This window comes from Caretta caretta, chromosome 10, assembly GCF_965140235.1.
Source record: "Caretta caretta isolate rCarCar2 chromosome 10, rCarCar1.hap1, whole genome shotgun sequence".
NCBI lineage: Eukaryota > Metazoa > Chordata > Testudines > Cheloniidae > Caretta > Caretta caretta.
Genome location: NC_134215.1, coordinates 52545604 through 52570879, shown reverse-complemented (window position 1 = coordinate 52570879; position 25276 = coordinate 52545604). Strand labels below are relative to the sequence as shown.

Sequence of the window (25276 nt, the reverse complement as noted above, 5' to 3'; positions counted from 1 at the left end):
CTTTAACAGGGCTTCACCTTTTGATTTAGCCAAAAACTTAAGGGAAAGTATTTCAGTGTTGCTTGTCCCACCATTAATCCTTGTTCTCTTAACTGGTTACCACTGGTGGTGATCGTAGCATCTTGGACGCTTGGTTAGTCTTCCATGTTATTATGAAATAAGCCTGCAATACTAACTGTAAAGCTCTATAGAGTAAGGATATTAATGCATTCAATTTTTCTGCCAGCTTGAGTCCAGTAAATGCTCGTTCTAGTTCCTAAACTCAAGCATCTTGGAAGGTATTTCTCAAATTACATGGATTTATATGAACATCGGGGATGAAACACCTCCAGCAAGTGTTCAAATGTATAAGCTTTCAAATGACTACATAATCTGAATTGGCTAAAGTCAGCATACAAGAATAGTGCATGGATTGACATGAGTTTTGATGTGTACAGTGCTTTTTTCAGCAGTTTTTATCTAGCCACAGAAAGGTGGCAATAGTTTAAAGCGTTTACTCTTCAGAACATAAACATTGCTAGTCTTTTGCTTGGAAACATGACAACTATCACTTGAATGCTAAACTCAGTTGCAGAAGTAATTTGTGCTCTCGATCTCCTTCTGTATGTTTCAATGCTTTCCTGCCACTAGAATCATGGAAAGAAACAATCTTGCCATGTAAACTCCCTCAGCACTGTGTAAAGCCATAAATTCTCACACAGTGGTACTGTTTCCAAACTTATTCAAACATAGTTCCATGTAGATCTAAGTGAACTACTAGTTTGAAACCACTTATCCAGTGAATCTATTTCTGGTTAGAATTGTCTGCAAACACTTCGATATTTAATGATTTGTTTTCTAGAAATCTGACAGTAATTCATGAAGACATATTTCATCCTATGGGTTGTTTATAAATATGTGACTGACATTACTTTGTATATTTGTGCTGTTATTGCTCACTGACGTGCATGTGCATATTTATCAAACCTGGAAACAACTTTCAAGATAGCTGATGAATGCTTCAAGCAGGAATACGCCTGAAAATACATATTTATCAGTGTGTTTGTGGTACTGTCCTCCTGGCAAACAGTCCCACAAACAACTTTCCTAACCTAACTTCATACTCTGCCTTTTGAATTCTGACCAAAAATCCTGGTGTGTTTTAGTATACCAGATGTTGGTCTGGTGAGAGCTTAATTTCTATCTGGAGCTGAGTCAACCATGCTATTAGTCAAACAGTTTGGTTTGTTTTGGTCATAGTAAATTTTGTTCCTTGCAGATTAAGGAAAGGTATGGGATATGACAACCACTAATTGTGTGGTATTGCAGTAGTTGTAATTGTCTAGGGTGCCCGAGGGAGCAGCCCACTCAAGTTAACGAAGTCTTCCATGACTATAGCAATTGATTTTCCTTTGGCCAAAAAGAGCTCAGGTACTGACCTTTAGGGCACACAAAGGTGAACTTGTTCTCTGGCTTTCCTTGAGGGAATTGATTGAATGGGGTATGGGAATAAGGGACAGTTTTATCTGTGGTAGATGTGGATACTCTTTTTCAGATACTAACACACATCCTTTTAAAAAGGATTAAGTGACTACATTGCTGGCGGCTCAATGAACCTCAAGGTTCCTTATTACAGCTACGCACTATTTGGGTAGGATGTTCAGGGCAGGGGGGAGAAGCTCATAGCTGTTAATAGTAATGAGAAGATAGAAGCTCCTGTATTTAACTTATTGACTACACTGGCGCAAGATATCTGCATTAAACAGAACCTTGTAGAGAAAGAGGGAGTTCTTTGTAGTATTTCATATAAATACCTTTCCCCTCAGGTTAGCTGTTTGATATTAACCTGCCTGAAAGCCAGGAGTTTAAATTAAAAAAAATGGAAAATAGCAAAGATAAGGCTCCTTGATGTAGTGGTGTGAGGGGAGCTATCAGCTGGGTAATACCCCCTGTCTAGGTCCATCTCGGTTAGAATGGCATACTCTTCCCAAAACTGAGCCTGGGATCAAAGCAGATACTGAACCTCAAAGATGCTTGAAAGAGGAGGGAGGGTTTGAGTGTGGGGCCAGAGGCTACCAAGCGTGTCAATGAAAGCTGACTGACTGAGACAGGGAGCCTTCTGCAGCAGGACAAGCAGCTTCTCCCTGCCAGAGATGGAGTTCGCTGGGCTGAGGAGAATTTATAAATTCTGTCAAGGATAATTTGAGGTGTCAGGCAGACCCTTGGACCAGTGGACTTTCTGTTGGTTATCCTCTACTCTACGTGCTTTGCATTTTGGCGGAATGAATAAATAATGCTTTGTTTTGAAGATGCTTATACTGTCACAAGCTCCTGAGGGGAGCCTGTTACAATTACCAAAATCAAGTCTTGTGTTAGTAACATGGTTGGGAATCTAGGTGGCGTTTGTGTCTGGAACACACAGTTCTATCCAGAGTGAGGTGCAGGAAGCCGGATCTGTCACCTAACAGATGCACTTGAAAACTAAAGAGGTCTATGTTGCCCTTTGTCCGGTGGCCATGACAATATTCAAAGTATGACTTGCAGGCCTATGACTGTAAGTGCTGGGAGCCACCTTTTGGGTCATGTTGGAAATCAGACTTCACGCACAGTTTTAGAGACTGTAGTAGTCAAGAGAGCAATAGTCAATGCAGTGCTTAGTGAAAAATCTCAAGGTATGTTTAGAGCTGTTAAGATCTTGCTATACCTCCGTGTGTTTTGTTTCCTTTAATATTGCTTTGGAAATGCTCCAAGCTGACGCAAGCAGGCACTGTAAACTTAAAAACTGAGCCTAATTTACTCTCTAAAGACCTTGCTGAGACTGGGTGTTCTGCATAGAATCCAGGGCTGGGTCATCCATCCCTTAAGCATATTCGGGAAAAGTTACCAGCTAGCTGATTGGCTCCATATCATATGTCATCATAAAGGGTTAATGAACCTGATTAATCTTGACACAAGTCTGACTACTTGCTTGAGAGTAGTCAAAGTCTGTGGTGCTGTTGAGTTGCAAGGGATTTGACTTGAGAGTGGGAGATCAGTTCTTTGCAGCACAAGTGTCCTGCTTAGTGTTTAGGGGTTATGCCTTCAGTAGAGAAGTACTGAAACTATTCAAAGGAAAGTTCCTCTGCCCTTCCACTCCCAGGAAAACTATGTTCAATACCTTATTTGTGTTTTTTTAAACTGCTTCCAGATAGTTTGCAAATCAGGCGCAGACAGATTATAGTTTATGCATATGGCACTCTGATATGGAAACTGTGTTATTTCACTCCAGTGTTACCTGGCTTTTGTTGTACTACCATGCATGTTAGTGAAAATTACGCTTTTAAAACCAAAATATAAATATATATGTCCTGTGCTTAAATTTAGAGCCACTATACATTCATTAAATGAAGAACAATTGATGATGATTGCACTGTAGTTAACTCCTTGTATTAGAGATGGCAAGTCCAACACAGTTAACGATGGCTAGTACTTTGCCCTCGCTGGATTCTTTCTATCTGTAGCAGTCTTCAGAGAGTCCATAGCATTCGCATAATGACAGAGCAGTAGATGGATTTGACACTTGGCACTTCCCAGTGCCTGCCTGGCTTATCAGAAGGGCAGTAAAGCATGACTACATTCTACTTCAGATCACTCCTTTGAATCCGTCAGACTTACTTTGTGTCATCAAAGGAAAGGCATTCATTTTGATGCCAAGATGACATACCGTTCAGGACAAATGTGTTTCAAAGAACTTGCCAGGAGAGACTGTACAGGAATATTTGCAGCAACCACAGCCTTAATAAATTATTTAAAATAAGGCTGGCTGAAATTCTAGTAAATCTTTTTTTTTTTAATTGACTGAACTCTACATGAAACATGATTCTGAATTTCTTCCGGACAAAACCAGAGCCAGTTTTCAATATGTCCATGTACTGTGCAGTTTGAAGTTAATATGGGAGTCCTGATGGGAGTTAGAAAGCCAACCTCTGCTTTATTCAGAAACTTAATTCCAGTACTTGAGCAGTCCAAGAGCGGGAGAATATTTGTGTTCTAGGATTCCCCCATAAAAGTTTCTCCAGAATAAATTATGAAAAAATGGAAAGACAAGACAGACACTTAATATCAAAGTAAATTCAATACTTAACAAGTGATCTTAAGGTCAGCATATCTCTTGTACTGACTAGGGAGGGCTGATTAAGACTAACGTAGGTATCAAATCACACACATTCCTTTGAAAATATAGTGGAATGAGCAGTTCTAGTGTCCTTGTTGATTCTATACTGTGAAATACATATCACTTTCTCACATCTTTGGAGTGCAGATGTGGAAATTTCAGACTCAACCTATTGACATACAGCCTCTTGGAGAATATTTTACTCTTTCCTTGTGAAATTCCTGTCCTACGGTTTTAAAAATACATTAATTTATGTCAGTTATTGCATTATTTCCTTCCCTGGGGACTGCATCTTGGCACAGTGGGAAGGCTTATGTGCTCCAATGACCCTCAAAGCTGTGCCCAGGGGAGTTTTAGCTTCTGGTAGGGCTGCCCAGGCCAAAGGGTAGGTACTAGACGAAAAGTAGCGCACTGGTCCCCCCAGGTTGGGGCTTGAGCGATAGGCCAACAACCTATTGATTTCAAAACATGTAAGTTATAGAAACAGAACAAGGTAGCCATTCTGCCGAAAGGATAGCAGAGCCTTGTTTGGGCCTGAGTGGTGTCTGAAGTCATGGGAAGGCTTCAGATTTGGAGAGTTGCATTTTTTGGAGCAAGGGACTGAATAAAAGCTACAAAACTTGGTCTAGTTGCTGTTGCTATGAAGAAACCAGGCCAGTTAAACACACTGGCACGGTCACGTGGTCCAGATGCGGCTGTTGGTTTTTTGCTTGCTTTGGCCATATTTTGTAGCTGGACATACTGCTCTTAAGCAGAGAAGTGGAGGTGAAGCCACTCTTGTTCCTGCTCGGAGAATAGATAGGCTCCATTTTCGGCTCCTGTCTCATCACAAGATGCAGTTTGGAATGGGTGGGGTTGTCCCAGAGCGAAGGCAGAAAATATGGAGTAATTAAAACGGAAAGTGGGCCGAGGGTGATTGATGTGTGCTAGGGGAGGCACCACTGTGCATGCATTGAGAGTGAAAGACTAAAATAGGGCTGGGGGGGGGGTAGTGTTCCCTGGTTACGGGAAGCCCAGGGAATTCTTAAGAGCACAGACCACCACATGGCCTGCATGTCAGACCTTTTAATGTACTGTGGCAAACAGTTGACTTGGGAAAGGTTGATCTGGCAACTAGGTCCTAATTTAAAATATGTCCAAAAACCTGGAAAATAAGGCTTTAGTGCTCAGAAGGAAGATCCAAACAGACTTGCAGAGCATTCATTCCATCTGTTTGGTCCTCCTTTCATAAGCAACAAATAATAGAGGTAGCTATGGACATTCATAAAGCAGCCACCTAGGTACCCATGCTCAACTTCATCAAATTCTGTTATGCCCATCAAAGGTTGTTGCCAACTCGAAGGATTCTACCACTGAACTCATACTTGGTATTTTCCTTAAAGCGTCAGCTCCTGCAGTCATGTGAATATATGAAAATATTCATTTTCATTTAAACTTTTTTTAATCGTCTTCATGGTTGTGGAGAAAAGCTTGAAATTGTGACATGAATATATCTGTAAGGTTCCAAGAACCAGAAGGCAAATAAAAAACCCAAAATGTGATTTATTTTTTTAGGGGTGGGGAGGGGAATGGCTCATGCTCTTTAAACACTTTGGGATTGGTAATACTGCAGGTATCACTGCATGCATTGACTCTCAGATGCTGCAGCTAGTTGTTGGACACTAAGCCCTGGTCTACGCTGGGGGGTGGGATCGATCTAAGTTACGCAGCTTCAGCTACGTGACTAATGTAGCTGAATTCGACGTACTTAGATCTACTTACCGCGGTGTCTTCACCGCGGTGAGTTGACTGCTGCTGCTCCCCTGTCGACTCCATCTGCACCTCTCGCGGTGGAGTACAGGAGTTGCTCAGGGATCGATTTATTGTGTCTAGACTACATGCGATAAATCGATCCCCACTGGATCCATTGCTCCAGAGGGTAGTGTAGACATACCCTTTAGTTCCAAAATGCTGGATTTTTAGAGCATTGGGAGTTCATAAGCATTTGGACTGAGAAGAAACTGAAGAGGGAAGTTGTTGATTTCTCTTGAGGTCTTCTATACCTTTCCAGACCACTTCCCTGAAATGGTTGGTGCAATGTCCTTGAGCAATGGCTCATTTGGTTTTGTAGATATTCAAGCTTGCTTTAGCTATTACTGATCTTGAAATTCCAGATTTCTTTGAGCTGTGAACTCTTCATCCCTTACATGTGCCATTGAGACAAAAAGGTTGTCTTCATCTGCTGATAGAAAAAGGAAGATGAAGAAAAGAAAATAATTAAGAAAACATCCCCCTCCCCGCCTTCTGTAATGAAAGCAACTGAAAAATTATACGTTGCAATATGAATGACTAATCTAAGATCAGGCTAAATATGCAAATTTTATAATCTTGTTCACAGATTGAACCTCACTGTTCACCCAAGAAAATGTATCTCTCAGTAACAGTTTAATGCCCAGTTCATGGTCTAATATTGTTCAGGATGTGCAACAGAACTGGGTAGCAGGTTGTCCAAGGTCTTTGGGGGAATCTAAATTGAAATGATAAAAGCAGCTTCCTCATAGCACAAGTAAAGGTAGTAGATGGGACAAGGGGAAGCAGGTGGTAGGCCCATGTACAGTCAGTCACTGATACACAGTGTTGCTGATTCATTCTGTTTTCTGAACTGGATTTTGCTCAATGAAATGAGCTTTCTGCTCATGCATAGCAGACAAGCCCTACAATACCTTGCAGAGTGGCATTTCAAATGAATTCAAGGTGATTAAGGAAGCACTAAGCTTTAGTTTTCAAAGGAACATATGCATCATTTCAACTTGGTTGCAAGAAGATGAATTGCGTTTAGCATCTATGGATTGTCCGATATTTGGGAGAAAATCTTCCTTCTCTCTCCCTGTCCATACATCCCACAACATCCTTCCTGGACGATATAGTAAGAAAAATGCTATTTTGGTCCCAAACAAGCAAAATGCCAAAACATTTGGGTCTTGGGGTGCTGCATGTGACAGAGTTCAATTAGAATTTGCCATTTTTGTTTTTTTCACAGTATTATTTTATTCAACTCCTGTAACTAGAACATCTTACTGGTTTCAGAGCACAGTACAACACCTAATACTGCTCTTCCCTCCCCCCCCCCATCACTGTAATTGAAATGTAGCTTCAGGCATAAATGAGGTTGGACTCTCATAACTTAATCAGTGTTTTGCCTATTAAGCAAGAGTAGTGCAGTAAGTGTTTTGGTGTGATTGCTTGATGTTTCATGCTAAGTGTTGTTATAGCACCTTAGAGGAACATTTATATAAAATATTTAAAGCTTTATCTTAATGGCTTTTGGCAACGAACCGTTATCCAAATGAAAACCATTTGGAAACTCTTAGGATTTAAGTCTCTTCAAGACAGCGGCATGCTAAGGTTTGTGACAACTATTTGTGAGATGTGAACAATTCTGGTTTCTGAATAAGTCTATATAAGTGTCTTTTCTCATCCAGATGTGGGTGCTGAAGTTCTGGAATGTTCTTCTGGTAAGGAGTTGATGTCGATGTCAGGAGAGCTGCATCATTACATGCCACTGACTCCCAGCTATGCCAGTGTAATGTACATTGGTTTAGCAGATTTGCTCTGAAGGAAGGGAGAAGCAATTAGATGTATTTGCAGTGCTCCTTCACTTACACACCAGTGCAAATCAGAAGTTAACTCAGAAGTAAACAGTGTGGATTTACACTGGTGTGAGTAAAATCAGAATCTGGCCCAAGTTTCAAAGCTGATAGCTCTAGTTTATCCTCTTATACAAGGAGGCATACCTGCTGGTTTGGGAAGCCATTTTTATCCAACTCTGTTATAGAGACAAGTCATTATTTTAATTAGAGTATTGGTTCTGAGAGAGTTCCATATGATAAATACTAGTGAATTTTTGCTGTATGAAAAGTTCATATTTTGATCCCCTTACAGAAAAAGGCTACTCAATTCATTTTATTTACTTCTGTGTTTAATAAGTAAGTTTGCATGACTTTCGCGATGTGTGCATACTTCCAGTAACCATTCAGGTTTTTTTGTTTCCTTTTGTTTTAAAAAGCACTCAACTAAGGGACAGCTAGCTGCAGCTTGCACACATTCTCTTTCGCCATTTTCTGACACACTATTTCTTCATTTGTTTTACTTGCCGCTTCGTGGTGGTCTGACCCGCTAACAAGTCCCATCTGCATTTTCAGATAACCATCTCAACTAACTTAAGTTTCTAATAAAATAGTATTTCTTTATATGGAACATGTTATCAAAGGGTCTCAAATGCTTAACAAACCTTAAATTACCTCCCTCCCTTCTATTAAAATGGGAGAACTGAGGTAGAGGCTAAGTAATTTGCTCAGTTTTTAAATATTTTTCTGTGATTCATTTGTACATCTTTATCTAAACTTCTGTTGAGATGGAATTTCCTTCTTTCCTGACACAGATATAAAGCACTAAACCAAAAAGGAAATTTCTTATGTGGTAGTTAGATTTTAACAGTTACCGTTGTCTATACTCATGCTGCTCTTAATTGCTTTCAGTACCGGCTTGCTCCATGGCTATTGCTTCCATGCAATTGCTGTTTAGAAAGGTCAGTAGCTCCTTTTCTTGGTTATATGTAGATGCTTATTGTCACCACTTTGCCTGCCGTGCAACCTGTTGCATGCTTGGCCACACTGGTAGGTACGGTTCTTAATTATGGGTGATATCATTCCTCTTGCCTTGCAAAGCTGGTAAGATCATTAATGGCCCATTGTACATCAGACCTAAATATGTGTTAAGCCTCCCCACACCAATTGATGCAGAAGAATGTAATGGAATTACAGTACATCATTGCTGTAATAAACCCCTGGGAATCCAAGCTATTTGTTTGTTATAGTCGGGTTCATTATAATGAACGAGCCCTGAACGGGGCAGGGGAAGCGGCTGACGCCTCAAGCCCTGCAGTGCGAGCCGACAGCTTCCCCAGCTCCTCCGCACCCAGGGCGGACAGCTCTTCTGTCCCTGGGGCTGGAGGAGCTGTAGGGCCCCTCTACACCAACAGGGCTTGAGGTGGGATCCAGGGACCGGGTTTTCTATAGCCCCAGGTTCATAATTGTGAAGGGCGTTTTAACTAGGGTGTTGTTTATGCAGTGTTCTGAGAACGTTGTATGATCAAAAGCATCAAATATAAATAATCAAATGAAATGAGGGGGCGGGGGCATTGTGGAAAGAGATGAACTGTCTTAGAGCAGGAGGAGCCTGGTGCATTATGTAGCTACCACCTAAGTCCAAAGCCATAAAGGGACATGGTTCCTTTGTTGCAGGGCTAAGGAGCTGAGCAGTTGGGAAATTCCCAAATGCGAAGAAAGTGGAGCTCTGCTCTTGCATTTAGTACACCCTTGGGCTTGGCAGCCACTTTCTCCAGCATCCCAAGATTTGCGTCTGGGCCACTTGTGACCCTCATGCTGCTGCATGCCCTGAATTCCCCCACTCATAGTTAGTTACGTAGCCTACTCTCCTGCAGTGCTTTTCAAGAGGCAGGCTGAGGCGCAAACAGTCATCTCGGTTTGTATGACATCTTGTTGACCATTAGTACAGCCATTTGAGTGGCTGCAGAGCCTTATGTACATAGCCCTGTTGCTAAGGAGACTAAACAATTCTGAAGTCCTGATAGCTAACTAAACTTCACAGTACTCTGTGTAAGTGGGGAAGTATTATTCCCATTTCATAGCGTGGGAAAGCTGAGATACAGATTTAGTGACATAGGTAAGACCATACAGCAAACTGGTGGCACAGGCAGGACTAAAATTTAGGAATATCTGAATTGCAGTTCATGTTTGGTTAGCTAGACCATCCTGCTTTTCCACAGCATCATATAAATAGGAAAAATGTCCATGAACTCAAGGGAAATAGTTTGGCAGAATAATCTTCCAAAATTCAAAAACATAGTGTAAGTGAGAGAGAGAATCTGTCCATGTAATCTCAGTAAACCTGCGGTCATAATTTCCTTGAGACTATTGCAGTTAGCCACCTTGCTTTTGAGACTCATGATGTGAAATCACTGGGAAATGGTTTTGTAACCACAGATGAGTCATCCACCTGGAGTGTACAATATGTCTTGTATAGACTTCTGCAAGGGTATTGACCCAGGAATATCAGATAACTTAACTTTTTACTGCAGAGGGTGTTTCTCTTTTCATTGGACTCAGATCACCAATACTCAGATTAATAATTTTGTATGATCAGATATTGCTGTGATCAAACTACAGGTTAGCTAAAAATAAGTGTTGGTGTAAAAGTCAGTCAGAAGGTCCTGTTACACGTTGTAGGTGAATCTGGATTTATGTAGTGTGTGCTCATTTTTTTTCCAATAAAAAGAGGTTAGACTTTACGTAGGTTCACATTGTAGACCGTTCAAGGATTCAGAGCAGATAATTTGCTGAGCAAGCTTTAGGCAGTTCAGTTTCCTCTTCTGGCTGCGTTTCAGGAAATGAGGACAAAAGAATGAACAAACAATAATTATACATTTTTAGACTCTAGTTAGCTCTAATTATCACTTTGAGAAGAAGTGAAAAGTAAATGCTATCACAGTGGCAACAAATCTTGTCGAAAAATAAACACACAAAGGTCTTTCCACAGCTGCCTAATATTCAGATGAATATTAAAATATAACATTGGTGAAAGCCATTAAAATATAACATTGGTGAAAGCAAAAGAAAACCCCCAAAACCCAAACACAAAACTTGTACAGTGTGTACTAAATCTCAGTTTCCTAGACTGTAAATGTTCTATGTTACCTAATACAAGTTCAAGTAATTCCTAGTTTCAGCAGCATGTAGCTGCTTAAGACAGGCTTAAAATAAATATTCAGTATTTATATTAAGAATATATAAATTCTATAAATTTATATATAAAGAATATATACTAAGAATATTCAGTATTCTTGTCAGCAAGTTAAGGAAGTATGGGCTGGATGAATGCACTATAAGGTGGGTAGAAAGCTGGCTAGATTGTCGGGCTCAACGGGTAGTGATCAATGGCTCCATGTCTAGTTGGCAGCCGATATCAAGTGGAGTGCCCCAAGGGTCGGTCCTGGGGCCGGTTTTGTTCAATATCTTCATAAATGATCTGGAGGATGGTGTGGATTGCACTCTCAGCAAATTTGCGGATGATACTAAACTGGGAGGAGTGGTAGATACGCTGGAGGGGAGGGATAGGATACAGAAGGACCTAGACAAATTGGAGGATTGGGCCAAAAGAAATCTGATGAGGTTCAATAAGGATAAGTGCAGAGTCCTGCACTTAGGACGGAAGAACCCAATGCACAGCTACAGACTAGGGACCGAATGGCTAGGCAGCAGTTCTGCGGAAAAGGACCTAGGGGTGACAGTGGACGAGAAGCTGGATATGAGTCAGCAGTGTGCCCTTGTTGCCAAGAAGGCCAATGGCATTTTGGGATGTATAAGTAGGGGCATAGCGAGCAGATCGAGGGACGTGATCGTTCCCCTCTATTCGACATTGGTGAGGCCTCATCTGGAGTACTGTGTCCAGTTTTGGGCCCCACACTACAAGAAGGATGTGGATAAATTGGAGAGAGTCCAGCGAAGGGCAACAAAAATGATTAGGGGTCTGGAACACATGAGTTATGAGGAGAGGCTGAGGGAGCTGGGATTGTTTAGCCTGCAGAAGAGAAGAATGAGGGGGGATTTGATAGCTGCTTTCAACTACCTAAAAGGGGGTTCCAAAGAGGATGGCTCTAGACTGTTCTCAATGGTAGCAGATGACAGAACGAGGAGTAATGGTCTCAAGTTGCAGTGGGGGAGGTTTAGATTGGATATTAGGAAAAACTTTTTCACTAAGAGGGTGGTGAAACACTGGAATGCGTTACCTAGGGAGGTGGTAGAATCTCCTTCCTTAGAGGTTTTTAAGGTCAGGCTTGACAAAGCCCTGGCTGGGATGATTTAACTGGGAATTGGTCCTGCTTCGAGCAGGGGGTTGGACTAGATGACCTTCTGGGGTCCCTTCCAACCCTGATATTCTATGATTCTATGAAATCCCAAATTGTTTTCTGCAATGCTCTTTACTAATTTCTTCATATTTAGCATGTGCAACAAATACATCCTCACATTGTGAAAGGAACAACAAACTTTCCCATATGTCTGGATAAAGTTTGTCTGAGTAGATAAGCCTCTCAAAGTGATCTGAAGGCCAACACACTGGCTTTGTCAGAGGAAGTTTAAGTCAGGAACTTCTCACTGAACATTACGCCACCATGTTCTCACTAGTTACATCAGGATTTTTAGATAGTGCCAGAGTTGCCTTTGCTTGAGCATCACGGACATTGAGGGGTAATCTCCAAGGTGACCAGTTTCCAAACCACTTGGGTCAAAACCAGCATCTTACACTGAACTAGGAAAATGTTTGGTGGATATGGATATCCAGTGTCATATACAACTAGCAAGAAGCAACACCGAGTGGGGGGCTGCCACCCTGTGCAGTAGCTGAGGTTTCAGTGGTCTCCAAATATAATTCACTCTTCATGCAAGTAGTTTTCTATGTAGATGTGGCAAAGACCGGGCTTACAGTAACTAAGTCGCCAACTTAAGGTGAAAACACTCTTGATTATTGCATGATAATCTAAGAAGTTGGAGATCCAACAGGGCTCAAAGACTATGCCCCTTACTAACAAAGAATTTAAAATGATGGTATCAGTGAACATGAAATAGTGTTGGTGTAGTGAGATGCAGGTGACCGTAATACTGTAACTGGACACTAATATTTAAAGTCAAGTAACTGACACCTTTTAGAAATTTTCAATTTGGTACAAATTGTAACACTTAATGCTACCTCAGATAGCTGATCAGTTGTATCTAAAATAGAAGATTTGTGACATTTGAATGCAGTTTGATGCAGTTGGGAGCGCTAACACCTTTACTCTTGAATAGTATCAGTTAACTTCTACAAATATAATTGTAAAAAGTAGACGGTGAGCTCTTGAAAGTAGGGACCTAGCACAGTCGGGGCCCTATACTGACTGGGCTTTTGGGTGGTGTTGTAATATGAATACATGTTTATAATAACACCTATGCAATTTCTGTGTCCAACTAAATTCTTTGTACGCAAACCTCCTAAGGGAATGTATTATGTATACAAAATTATGCGTGTTAAAGATAACTTTATCTTTAGAAAGAAATTGAATTTAAGCGAGCAGTCCATAGGGCACAGGATGGCTGCTTTTATTTGACTCTGTTCAGTTGAATATTCTAGTTGCTTTACCATAGGCCTGATCTGCACTTGAAAGTTGCACTGGTCTAATTATGTTCGTTAGGAATGGGATTTTTTTTTTACTGATACAGTTAAATTTATACTGGTACAGTCCTTAATGTGGGTGCAGTTAGGCTGGCATAAAGGTGTCTTATACTGTTATAGTTTATTTCCCTTCCCATACAGGAAGAGCTATACTGGTACTGATCACTTTCTTAACCAACATAAATTAGTTCAATCCCCCTAAAATAAATGCAGTTAGCTTTACTAGTATGACAAAAGGGGTACAACTTTCTAGTGTAGACAAGGCCATAAACGTCATTCTCTTTCTAAAAAGAAATGTAGACCAAACTGAAACGTAGATGGTCAAAATATGGAACAGAGTGCAGTAACGTGACTTTGTATATATTTCAGTTGCTGTAAAGTGCCAAGAACTTGGGATGGATACTAAAGAAAAAGATCAAGAAACATACATATTTTAAAAAATACACTCCGCTCGCATTGAATGTCTGAGGAATGTATGCAGCAGTACAATTCAGGCTTGCTTCTGCTTGTCCTTTCATATTGCTACGCTTGGAGAGGTTACCACAGCAAAGAACACCAAGCTGTAATTTTTGCTAGTGTTCAAAGAAAAAGTACTGCTCTTCTCACGGCTCTTCAAAGAAAAGATATTTAAGTTTAAACTTATAACTCACGCTTAGGCTCAGTGACGTATTTTTTGTCCTGTGCAAATGAGATTGAAATCTGTATGTTATGGGGGTTTTTTTTGTTAAAATTAGAAACAGAGGTTATTCAATTCACTTTTTCAGTCTTTTTTAAAGGCTTTGTCTTATGTTTCAAACCATTATATTAATATTGTATTAATATTAAAAAACAATATTGTTTGAAACCAATATTAATAAGTTGTAGCAAGGTACTGAGCTGCACTCGGGTCATGTCTCTTTGAACACCAGCTTTTAAATGTCAGTCTGAATGTGTGATGTAGAGACCTACATTTAATTTCATTCTCTTAAAATTGTATCTGAGCAACTCTATCCTTATTGGCACTGCAAATTTCTGACTCTCATGGACAAAAAGGAAACTCATACTTTCCTGAGTTATTTCCTTCCCAGTGTGCTGCAATGAGGCACTTGAAGACTAGATGTGAATGGATAGTGAATAAGAAAGTAATTTGTTTATTTCCTGATGTTACAGATCTGGTGACTGGAAATATTCCCTATGGTCAAGCAACACTTTCAGCCAACCTTGGTTTTTTTTTAATTAAATGAACTTAAATTTTGAGGTAAGATTTCTCTTTACTTTTACTTGTAAATTTGAATGGCTAATGGTGGTTTAACTTCAGTGGGCGCTCTAGTGATATAAAACTTACTTTAATACTTCTAAAGAATCTTTTCTATTTATCTTCGGCCCAGATGCTTTAATCACCATAGTACTTTCTTTAGAAAAACGTATGAACTGCTCAACGTTCCGGATATGTTATAAAAGAAAAATCAAGCTGAAGAGCAAGTGTAGTGCCTGAGCTTTGAGGGCTTCAAATAAACATTAAGTGAATAGAAGCCAGAGAAGTCTAATTAGTGAAGGCTACACTGGCCATGCAAGTCCCTCACTATTTTTAACTGTCTCCAAAAGGAGCATTCGGGTATAAACATCCAGCAAATAGTTTCTCCAAGCAGTGGGATGAAGGACCAGATCTTTACTTGCATGGGAACAAATGTGTTTAATGTTTACTCGCTTAACGTGTAGTTATGTTCCTGAAAAATGCTACTTTAAGTGAAACGATTTTAAGTGAATCCAATTTCCCTGTAAGAATTAATGTAAATGCGGGGGGTTAGGTTCCAGAAAATTTTTTTTCACCAGACAAAAGACTATACCTACACACACAGAGTATAAGTTTTAAACAAACAATTTGGTACTGTACACAGCAATGATGATTGTGAAGCTTCGTTGAGGTGGTGGAGTCAGAGGGTGGGATATTTCCCAGGGAACGTGTTACTACCAAATGATTAACTAGCACTCGGCTAAGCCCTCAAGGGTTAACACATTGTTGTTAATGGAACCTCACACTCTACAAGGCAGCACAAATGAAGGGAGGAGTCACAGCATGGCAGTGGCTGCAAGCATTCCCTGTGGAAACAGAACGTGATGATGAACCCACGCTATCCCACTGGAGCGCACCACTCCCTCCACTTTCCAAAGTGCCGGGGGGGGGGGGGGGAAGCGGAGGGGGGTGCGTGTGTGTGAGCCAGACACACACACCATGTGTGAGTGAGAGAGACAGAGACACACACACACCTTGTGTGTGTGTGTGTGAGAGAGAGAGAGAGAGAGAAGGACGCGCATTGCCCCTTTAAGTATGTTGACTCCACTCTAAGTACACTGCCTTTTTAAGTAGATCAGCAAGTTGAGACAGCAGCTGCTGCCAGCAAGCTCCCTCCCTCCTGAGCCCTTCCCCCCCCCCCCCCGCCCCGACCCCCGCTCTGTGAAGATAGGGTACAGGAGCGAGGGGGAGGGGGACACCCTGATATTAGCAACCCTCTTTCCCCCCACCCTGCACAGCAAGCAGGAGGCTCCCGGGAGCATCACCAAGGCAGAGGGCAGGAGCAGCACAGGGCGGTGTGGGGAGGGACAGCTGAGCTGCTGGGCGGCTGCTGCACAGGGAACTTAGGGGAGCTGATGCGGGCTGCCAGCCCACCCTGGTTCCAAGCCCCCCACCAGCTAGCTCCAGTGGGCTGCTCTTCCTGCAAGCAGTGGACGAAGCAGGCGGCTGCCAAACAATGTTACAAGGGAGCATTGCGCAACTTTTAACGAGCATGTACCGTAACTGATCAGCAACGTAACAACGTTATCTGGGACACGTTAAGTGAGGAGTTACTGTAAGTCCGAAGGTGACTAGGTGGGGTCCATATTAGTAGACTTTGGAAGAAAAGTGACAAAAGGACTAGGGAAAATCATGAGCAGACAAACTTCATCTGGTGGAAAAGGCTGTTTGAATCCAGAGACTTTTGAGGCCTGGTGTACACTCGTGACTCTCTCACTTTGGCCTGCTCAAAACAATCTTTCTGTTTTTTTAATGGCAGCCATGTGTGTAAAATGACATGTTCCTACGCGTAAAGGACACAAATGACTACAGCTGTACTTGTCACTTCAGTTCACTTTGTCATTCTCTGAAGTGGTCAGGCAACTTGGGAGTTGAAACAACTTTAAGATTTTTGCCGGGAGGTGAGAGGGCTGGGTGCACATCCTGCTTTGAATCCACAGTTTACGTGCTAATCATGTGTGCTTTGGATTCTTGTGTATTCAGGAATAAGATGAGACTTTGGATCACTAAATGAAGACAGCACCACCACATGATCTTACTCTGTCCTTCCTTGGCACCTTTCAATTGTTTGCTTCTTCCCACATATATGATACTTAGATTCTAAACTGTAAGCTCCTCAGGGCTGTCTTGGGCTGCTTGTTTTGTGAAGTTCCTGATACACATTTGGTATAAAACATTCCTTTTATGAATTGTACAATTTTTGAAGCTTTCTAAAAACAAGTGTTGATCCTCAATTAAAAATATGTATATGGTAGAGGAGGGTCTGTAGCTATGGAGCCCATGAGTCTAAAGGTATACCACAAAGTTATGTGGCCAACTGAAGTCTTCAATTGACAAAAATACTTGTATATGTTCATATTGCGTGATGCCTTGAATGGTAGCCATATACTGATTAGGAAATGTAAATGCATCCAAGCTCATAAAATTCTCTCTAAAAGGTCCCTTAATTGAGTGTACACTGCCATGCTTGGAGCCATTGCTCCTCATAGTCTAGTACAGACTGGGGGGGTTGTGAGGTTATTACATGGGGGGGTCGCAAGCGGTCAGCCTCCACCCCCGAACCCTGCTTCACCTCCAGCATTTATAATGGTGTTAAATATATATATTCAAAAAGTGTTTTTAATATATGGGGGTGGTCACACTCATAGGCTTGCTGTATGAAAGGGGTCACCAATACAAAAGTTTGAGAACCACTGGTCTCGTCTGTTAACAATCTTTGTTTTTTCCTGCCATCCATCACTGTAGTATCTGAGCACCTTTTCTGTAAAATTGATAGCCGTGGCCAAGTTTCTGGTGGATGTCATGAAGTCTCAGGGACTTCTCCCAGAGTGGGATAAAAGCGGGTGCTTTTTAAAATTGTAGTAACTTTATTTAATATTGATTTTGTTTGAGGATTGTTTGGTTGGTGCTTTTGCCAGTGGAAAGGGAGCATAGTCTAGTGAAAGTCTTTGTGAAAAGGCCTGCTGGAAATGCAAGATTTTGCAGTATTTCCAGCAGACTTTCAGTCTCTGCATTTCACCTAATGTGTTGCCTTATTTTCGGTGCTACATATTTCTACCCCTTTCCTTTATTTACAACACTTGCTCTTGCTTTTTCTGATGCACACTGCCGAACAGAACAGATGAGCCTGACAAGGTTTGGCAGAATAAGAATGCTTGTTAAATCAAGCAGAATAGGGGTACTAAAGTTGCTAGTGCTTATTATTGACAGCAGAAAAGGTATCCTAAAGTGGAATTACAGATGAGGTACTCAAATGTTGAGTTGAGACTCAGGTCTCTCATGAACGTAGGAGCAGCTGTGTCAATATCTGTACACCTCCAGCCATTATTTAATTTATTGTTGGTAACTGATATTTCCACTGGCTTCTGAAAAAAAGGTAGAAATGTGAGTATGTAACTCAGATGAATGTAAAGCTAACACTAACTGTTCTAGAGCATCCTTATTATCTGTGCTAAGCCTGCTAGAAAATAGCCTTATAATAATTCTTAAATAGTTGAGGACCATTTTCTGGTCCCATTATTCTATTGATCCTTTAACTTAAAAATATCAAATAACATGGTTAAAAATCTAGTCCATTTTCATTTTAGAAGTTGATTAAATCATCTCTTAATTTAGATGTATTTAGTCTGGCTATACAACTGGCTGAGCTGGATTGGTAACTACTGTAGCAATCAGTCAGAACAGGTGCTGTTACGGGAGTATTCTTGGTTTAACCATAAGAAAATCCTCCAGGAAATATTTGTAGTTTGTTCTTGTTTATCTGATTTATAAGTGAATCACTCAAAGTACACACAGATTTCTCTTTTCTGACCGTAACAGCTAGAGCTGCTGGCTGTATGTATAAGTGAACTGTAGAGTAAGTAGAAAAGGAGTACTTGTGGCACCTTAGAGACTAACACATTTATTTGTAAATTTGTTCATCTCTAGGGTGCCACAAGTACTCCTTTTCTTTTTGCGAATACAGACTAACACGGCTGCTACTCTGAAACCTGTAGAGTAAGTGATACTCAGAATAAAATCAGTGGAGTATTTTGATTTCCTATTTTGCTCTTCTCGTTTAGGAAAAAATGGATCCAAGAGGACCAGGAAAACGGTTGCATTTTAAGCTTAGGCTCCACATCCCAAACTTGTTTTTCAATGTTCAGGTGTATTCTATGATGTAGAGCAGGGCTTCTCAACCTTTTTCTTTTTGAGGCTCTCCCAGCATGCTATAAAAACGGAAAGGCCCAGTGGGGGCCTAGATGCTCACCTTCCTCCCCTGCTTCCCAAATTGGATGTATGCAATATTGAAGCATTTGCGTAAATAATGTTACATTTGATGGCTGAAGCCATATTCATCTAGTCATTTATTCAAGTCATCCATCTGAACTGTCAGAAGAGAGATGGAATAAGGTTAATCTTTTTTTTTTTTTTTTTCCTTCTGTGGGTGGAAGCAGGAAGTACTGCGTTAGGAAGGATGGTAATTTATCACTTGAGTGATGCTGCATAAGATATGAATAAAATGATGACTTCAGGTAGAAACTTGGTTCGCTGACAATTCCCAGCATTAAGTTTGAATGTAATGATTGGTCTGGTGTGTGAAATAAAATACGTTTTTTAAAGCTCCAGTTGGAGGGCTGATCACGGCAGATATTAGTCTGAATAGGGGACTTTTTTGAATTATTTTTGCTTCCAGATATATGGATGCTGTTAAACTGAAAGAATAAACTTTATCAAAAAATGAGCCTGAATGGTTCTATAGGTGCAATGAGATAACAGTATGTGCTAGTAATAGCAGAGAAATCACCATTATGTCCCATTTGAAGTAATAGATGGAGATTAGAGATTTCTTCCTGAGTTCCATTGAGTGAAACCATGATCACTGAAAACTATTCATGTGTTGTAGAAAGGTAAATCTCGAAGCCCTTCGGTTGCACAGGCAGTCTGCAAGGAAAGCGGAATCTGAAACTGCGAAGAATTCAGCTGGTTTGGTTGAAAGTAAATAAGAATTCTACAAATGGATCACACAACGTAGTCATTCTGAGTATTAGTGTCACCAGGGTTAGTGCTGGAAGTGCTGTTACAAATATGGCCAAGCAAACTGCTCCATGCCTTCCCACCAGTACCCAGTCACCTTTCTCTGTCGTCCCTGGATTGGTAACTACAGTAGCAATCAGACAGAACAGGCGCTGTTGTGGGAGTGTTCTTAACTTAACCATAAGAAACTCCCCCGTCTCCATTCAAGGGATGAAGACAGGCAGTGCGTGGGTCATTATATAGTTTATGTACACCATCATAGGTCCTTTGTGGTTTCAGAAATAATTCAGCTGTCGGACTGAAAGGCTGTCTTTGGAAGTAACAAGCCTTGCTGAACTCAAAAGCTGATTTGTCATCTTGTCTCTTCACGGTTGGACTGTCTGTCAGTGGAATGACTATCTTTAAAATAAAGTTCCTGAAAACTCATGAACTTAGCTACCAGTCAAGAGAGTATCACTTTGGGAATCATACAACAGAACAGGAAACACACTTAGTACTGATACGAGCAAGGCAGTACCTGAAAAAGAAGGGGGATTAGGTTGTTAAATTTAAAATATCACCATTCTTGGGTCGTAATCAACATGCCTAAATGGCTTAAATCTGGAGGTGTCCCTTCATTTATCCATTCCACATCACAAAGCATCAGTTCGAAGGACAAATGAGTTCTTTAAAAAGATTAACCCATTAAAATATGACCTATTTTTTAAAATGAAGCCTTTAAATGCAATCACATTTTACTAATTTGGGTCCAAATCTGAGCCATTACATCTGTCATTTGTAAGCTTTGTTTAATCAATGAATGTCCTCCTCCTAGTGGAAACGATATTCTGTGTGGTGATAAGAAAAGGAGTACTTGTGGCACCTTACAGGTACTCCTTTTCTTTTTGCGAATACAGACTAACATGGCTGCTACTCTGAAACATGTGTGGTGATAGTTTCATTTCAGAACCAGTACCTGTGCTGTCATGCCTGAAATTTTTATGCATAGTTCCCCTGAGTTTACTTCAAAAGCAAATACTGTGCTCAAACATGAAATCCTTTTTCAGCTGCCACTATTACACTCAGGTGGAGTTTTGCATCAGTAAAGAGTTAAGAACTGGCACTTTTATTTCACAGAATCCTGATGTTGCTCCCTTATTTTTTGTTTCTACATTCAACCTCCCTCAAAAGTTCAAGTAGGATATTTTATTTTTATTTTTTTTGTTCATTGACTCATACCGATCTTTGTACAACTAAGTTCTTTTCCCTAATGACTAATGGTTTTAAAGCCTTGCTTGCTTGCTGAATGGATAAGAGGCAGTACCGTGTATTGCAAGTGTTGAACCTGCAGTGTGGTCACTTCAAGATGGATAACTTAATCTTGCCTGTTTATTTTCTATTCCCTGGAATGAAACCCTCAGATGGGAGACAAGTATAAAAATCTGCTGACGTGTACTATTGCACTGAAAGAGACAGGAGGGCAAAACAGGGAAGTAGGGAGGTGGCTGTTGAATGGTTGCTTTCTGAATTGCTAAATCAGCTTTGGAAGAAGCTGTTCAGGTGAGAGGCTAATGAATGGGTTTTCCCTTAAGATAGATGACTCTGAAATATGCCCTGGTTCGCTTCAGGGTAATATACACCAGCCTGTTGGGACAGCTTGACATGCCCCCTATTCAGGGGAAATAAATCAACTGGTAAAATAATATTTTCCAGATCATTTGAGAGGCAACTATAAAATCTCGTCGATATCCCTGACTTGTCTTCTGTACCACTGTTAACAGCACAACTGAATTCATGAGACTTTTCCATCCAACAGTTCTACTCTTTGAATAAGTTACCATTTTTTACATTTTTGGGATGCAGCAAAATGCAGCCCGATGGTTGTGTGATTTTTTTGGCATTATTAATTTAATACAGTAGTGCCTAGACACACTCAACAGAGATGAGGGGCTCCCTGTGAAAAGCAGTGTACAAATGCACAGAGATGGTCAGCTCTGGGGGGAATAGGGCTATCTAAATAGACAAATCAGGCAGAGGGTGGGATGGGAAACTGAGTCTGAGAGGTGAATTGTCTAACCCATGGTCGCACAGCGGATCCATGGCATAACACACGTCTCTTGAGTCTCAGTTCGGTACCCTATCCTAGACGTCTGTGTGGGCCTAATTTTTAGGTCCGTGGGGTCAACAGGACAGCTGTGTGCACCTGCACGCCTGAACTGCTTCTTCCAGCCGTTGCTCCCTGCTGTGCGGTGTGTGCACTGCGGCATGAGGGGCTGAACTCCTCCGCACATTCGCTACGCAGCACGCACAGCAAAGCAAGGTGGCAGCATCTGGCAGGAGCGGGACATGCAGCCACACTGACCCCACGGACAGGGAGAGAGGATAACTGGCCCAAGCCTGAGACGTCCAGTTGTTTCATCCTCCTGGATCCGACACTAGTCATCAGGTCATGAGCATACTTCCCTCTCAGGCCTCCTAGTCTCTACTGACCTAGGGAGTAAGAAATTGGACCTGAGAATAAAACCTCTCCCATGACATCAGTGAGCACTAACTAGAAAGGCCCCCGAGTGGCCTGCTACATTTTTTGTAAACCTCAGATAATCCAGAACTGGTGCAAATAACAAAGATTTTTTTAAAACAGCGGTTCTCAAACTGTGGGTCCGAGTTTCTTTAAACGGGGTTGCCAGGGCTGATATTAGACTCCTTGCTGCCGGGGGCAGAAGCAGAAGCTGAAGCCCAAGCCCTGCTGCTCAGGGCTGAAGCCAACACATGAGCAACTTAGCTTCACTCAGCCCCCTGTGGAATGGGGCCACGGGCGATTGCCCGGCTTACCGCCCCCTAACGCCAGCCCTGATTCTAGACTCTAGAATCTAGAGTAGTATGGGACATTGGGGTCATGTTGTGATTTTCGTTGTCGGAAGTGGGTCGCAGTGCAATGAAGTTTGAGAACCCCTGTTTTAAAAGATACTTTAAAATGTGTGTGAATTGATACAGGAACCACTAATGTGGAGACTAAAGCCCTTGTGGTTACATCTGTGTACTATGCAGGTCTTGTCAGGTTGAGTTGTGTTGGGTTGCAGGGCCCTAGCCTCTCTGTTGTACCCACTGTATTAAGTCCAGAGATACAACTTCCAACCTTGGTTAACGTCTCACGACTGATAGTTGCAGCAGCTGCTATGACTTGAAATAGGACCCTGAAAGTGACACATCTCATAACAAGTGGGGAACCAGAATGAATCGAGATTTCTGCTAGCAGTGGACACTTTATCATTTGTAACAGCTTGTTTGTTCTTTCTGTGCTGCCTGGTTTTAATTTTTTTAATCTCATTTTCGAGTCAAGTGCATATCCTACATCATTAAGGTGTGATGTCAATTCATTTTGAAACCCTGAGGACGTCTACTTGGCATTTTTTAGAGTAAAATACGAATGAGTAGGATATAGTGGTTATTAGCTAGACTTAAGAGGGATAAAAAGTGATAAGAAAACATAATTTGACTTTCTTTTGGCCTTGAGCAGTGGCTATAAGGTAAATCTTTGGGAAATGATGAGAGTTTGTACAAGCAAATAAAGCAAAATGGCATAAGAGAAAATGCATTTTTCATATGATGGAACGTTTTTGTAGGAACTTCTAAATGTCATTGCAGATTATTGTGGACAGGGACGCAAAAGTCTTTAAAAAGTGGGTCAAGTGATCTCATATTTATGTATAAGAATTCTAGCATCAGCTTAGGTTGTGTAATGTCAAATGAATACAGTTCTTCAATATTCATATGCCTAGGATTGCATTTAGCACAATATTTAATAATAAATTAAATAAATACACTCCTTTTATTAATTGCATTAGTAAAAGGTAGAGGGAGATTTTTGCAATATCACCAATTGTAATTAATTTTTGTCCACGGGTAAGGTTAAGATTTTGTCCCTGTTATTTTTAGTAAAAGTCACAGACGGGTTGCGGGCAATAAACAAAAATTCATGGAAACCTGTGACCTGTCTGTGACTTCTACTAAAAATAACCGGTGGCAGGGAGACTAATCTCGGGGGGGGGCTGAAGCCTGAGCAGTGGGGACTGACAGCCTGATCCCCACTGTTGGAAGGGCTGACAGCTCCAGCCCTTGCTATCTCCGAGTAGAGACCCAGAAAGTGCTGCAGCTGCTTTGGTGGCAAAGCCTCCTTGGGAACCAGTGTGAGCACAGGTCACTTTGTCTGCCTGTTCCGGCACTTGCTGGCTCCCCTCTATTCCTGTCCTGGATTCAGGGGTGGAAGGTCGCTCTCCTGGCTCACCAGGCTGTCATGAAGTGCTGGTGGCTCTGTGCTCAGCGCAGTACTCAGCTCCCAGTCAAACTCCTCATAAAACGGGCAGGAAGATGGCGAGTACCCAGATGTGCAGGTCTCATCCCTGGCTTTCCAGTAGTCGATCCTGAGCCTCCTAATCCACTCCCTGCACTGGTTACTGGTCCGGTGAATCCCTGGCACTGCCAGCTTCTTTGCTATTAGCTGGTACGCCTGGTCGTTCCTGGAACTCTTGCTCAAGTTGAACCGTTTGCTCACCTTGCACCAGAAATTAACTAAAATCAGGGTGTGCTCCTTTGACTAACTCATGGAGAACTTGGCCAAGGACTTCATGTTGGTGGCCATTACAAATGCAGGAGAAAGTTCGTTCTGCTTGCAGTCCAGTGATCAAGACAGAATGGAAGGGTTAAATGCCGAGCAGCTCTACATGATCTAGGAGGTTTCTTCCATTTCCTGGAAGTTGATTGGCCATTCTTGGGATAGAAAGGACAAAGGATGATGTCCCATGGCACTGAGAAATAGTGTTGGCAGACTCTCAGAGCCCAAGGGTTGGGGGCCTGGGGCCCAAGCTGTGTCCACACTGCAAAACAATGGAGTTTGGGTCCAAGCATCCACGGGATTCAGGCTTGAACCCTCCACTCCTGAGGGGTCCCTGGAGACAGGGCCCTGGCCTACGTTAGAACTTTTCTATAGACATATAGGGGTTTGATCTTGAGTCTGAGTCTGGGCTTACCTCCTGCCCCTGTGTAGGTTCCTTGGGCCCAGCACACTATAGGAGTCACTCTCAAGGGACTGGAGCATAGACCAGACCCTGTGGATCTGTGACGCATGGAAATAAGCTTTGCTAAGGAAAAGAAATGGACCCAGGCATCAACAGAAGGGTGGGTTAATGTTTGCTGAAGCTTCTCAGGACTGTTGCTGCTGGAGTCTCCCTGTGAGCGCATTCGATGAAGTGATAGATTTGACCTCCTGTTAGCAGGCAGGAAGTGTCAATGCACTAGATTAATTATCTAATTGAACTGTAGCACAACAAAACAAGTGTGTGTAACTAACACTTCTCTCTTTACCATAATGGTAGCAGTCCCTATTTAACATCCATTGTGGTTTCTGCAGTGCTGTTGAATCCGGTTTTCAACCTGTGTTTAGTGAAACCCCACTCCCAAACAGACTTCATGGGGACCACAACCATCTGACTTGTGCTATCTCTGGTTTTTCTCCTGGTCTTTCTAGCTGCAAGTCCTCTTGTTCTTTATTATCTCTTGCAATCTTCTGCAAGTCATCCTGTATCCTCCTGGGCTCTGAACTCTGGGTGTCT

The 25276-nt window shown here is 41.7% G+C and overlaps 1 protein-coding gene across 4 annotated transcripts in view; it reads left to right on the top strand.

The window, feature by feature from the left end:
- TLN2 (talin 2) overlaps positions 1-25276 on the top strand; it is a 347160-nt gene that overhangs the window by 108836 nt on the left and 213048 nt on the right. For 3 of the 4 annotated variants that reach the window (XM_048866512.2, XM_048866511.2, XM_075133009.1), the window contains exon 3: positions 14549-14636. The exons of the other annotated variant lie outside the window; for it this stretch is intronic. The gene's annotated coding sequence lies outside the window, so the exon portion shown is untranslated. The remainder of the gene's footprint in view (positions 1-14548; positions 14637-25276) is intronic. 4 annotated transcript variants of the gene reach the window in all.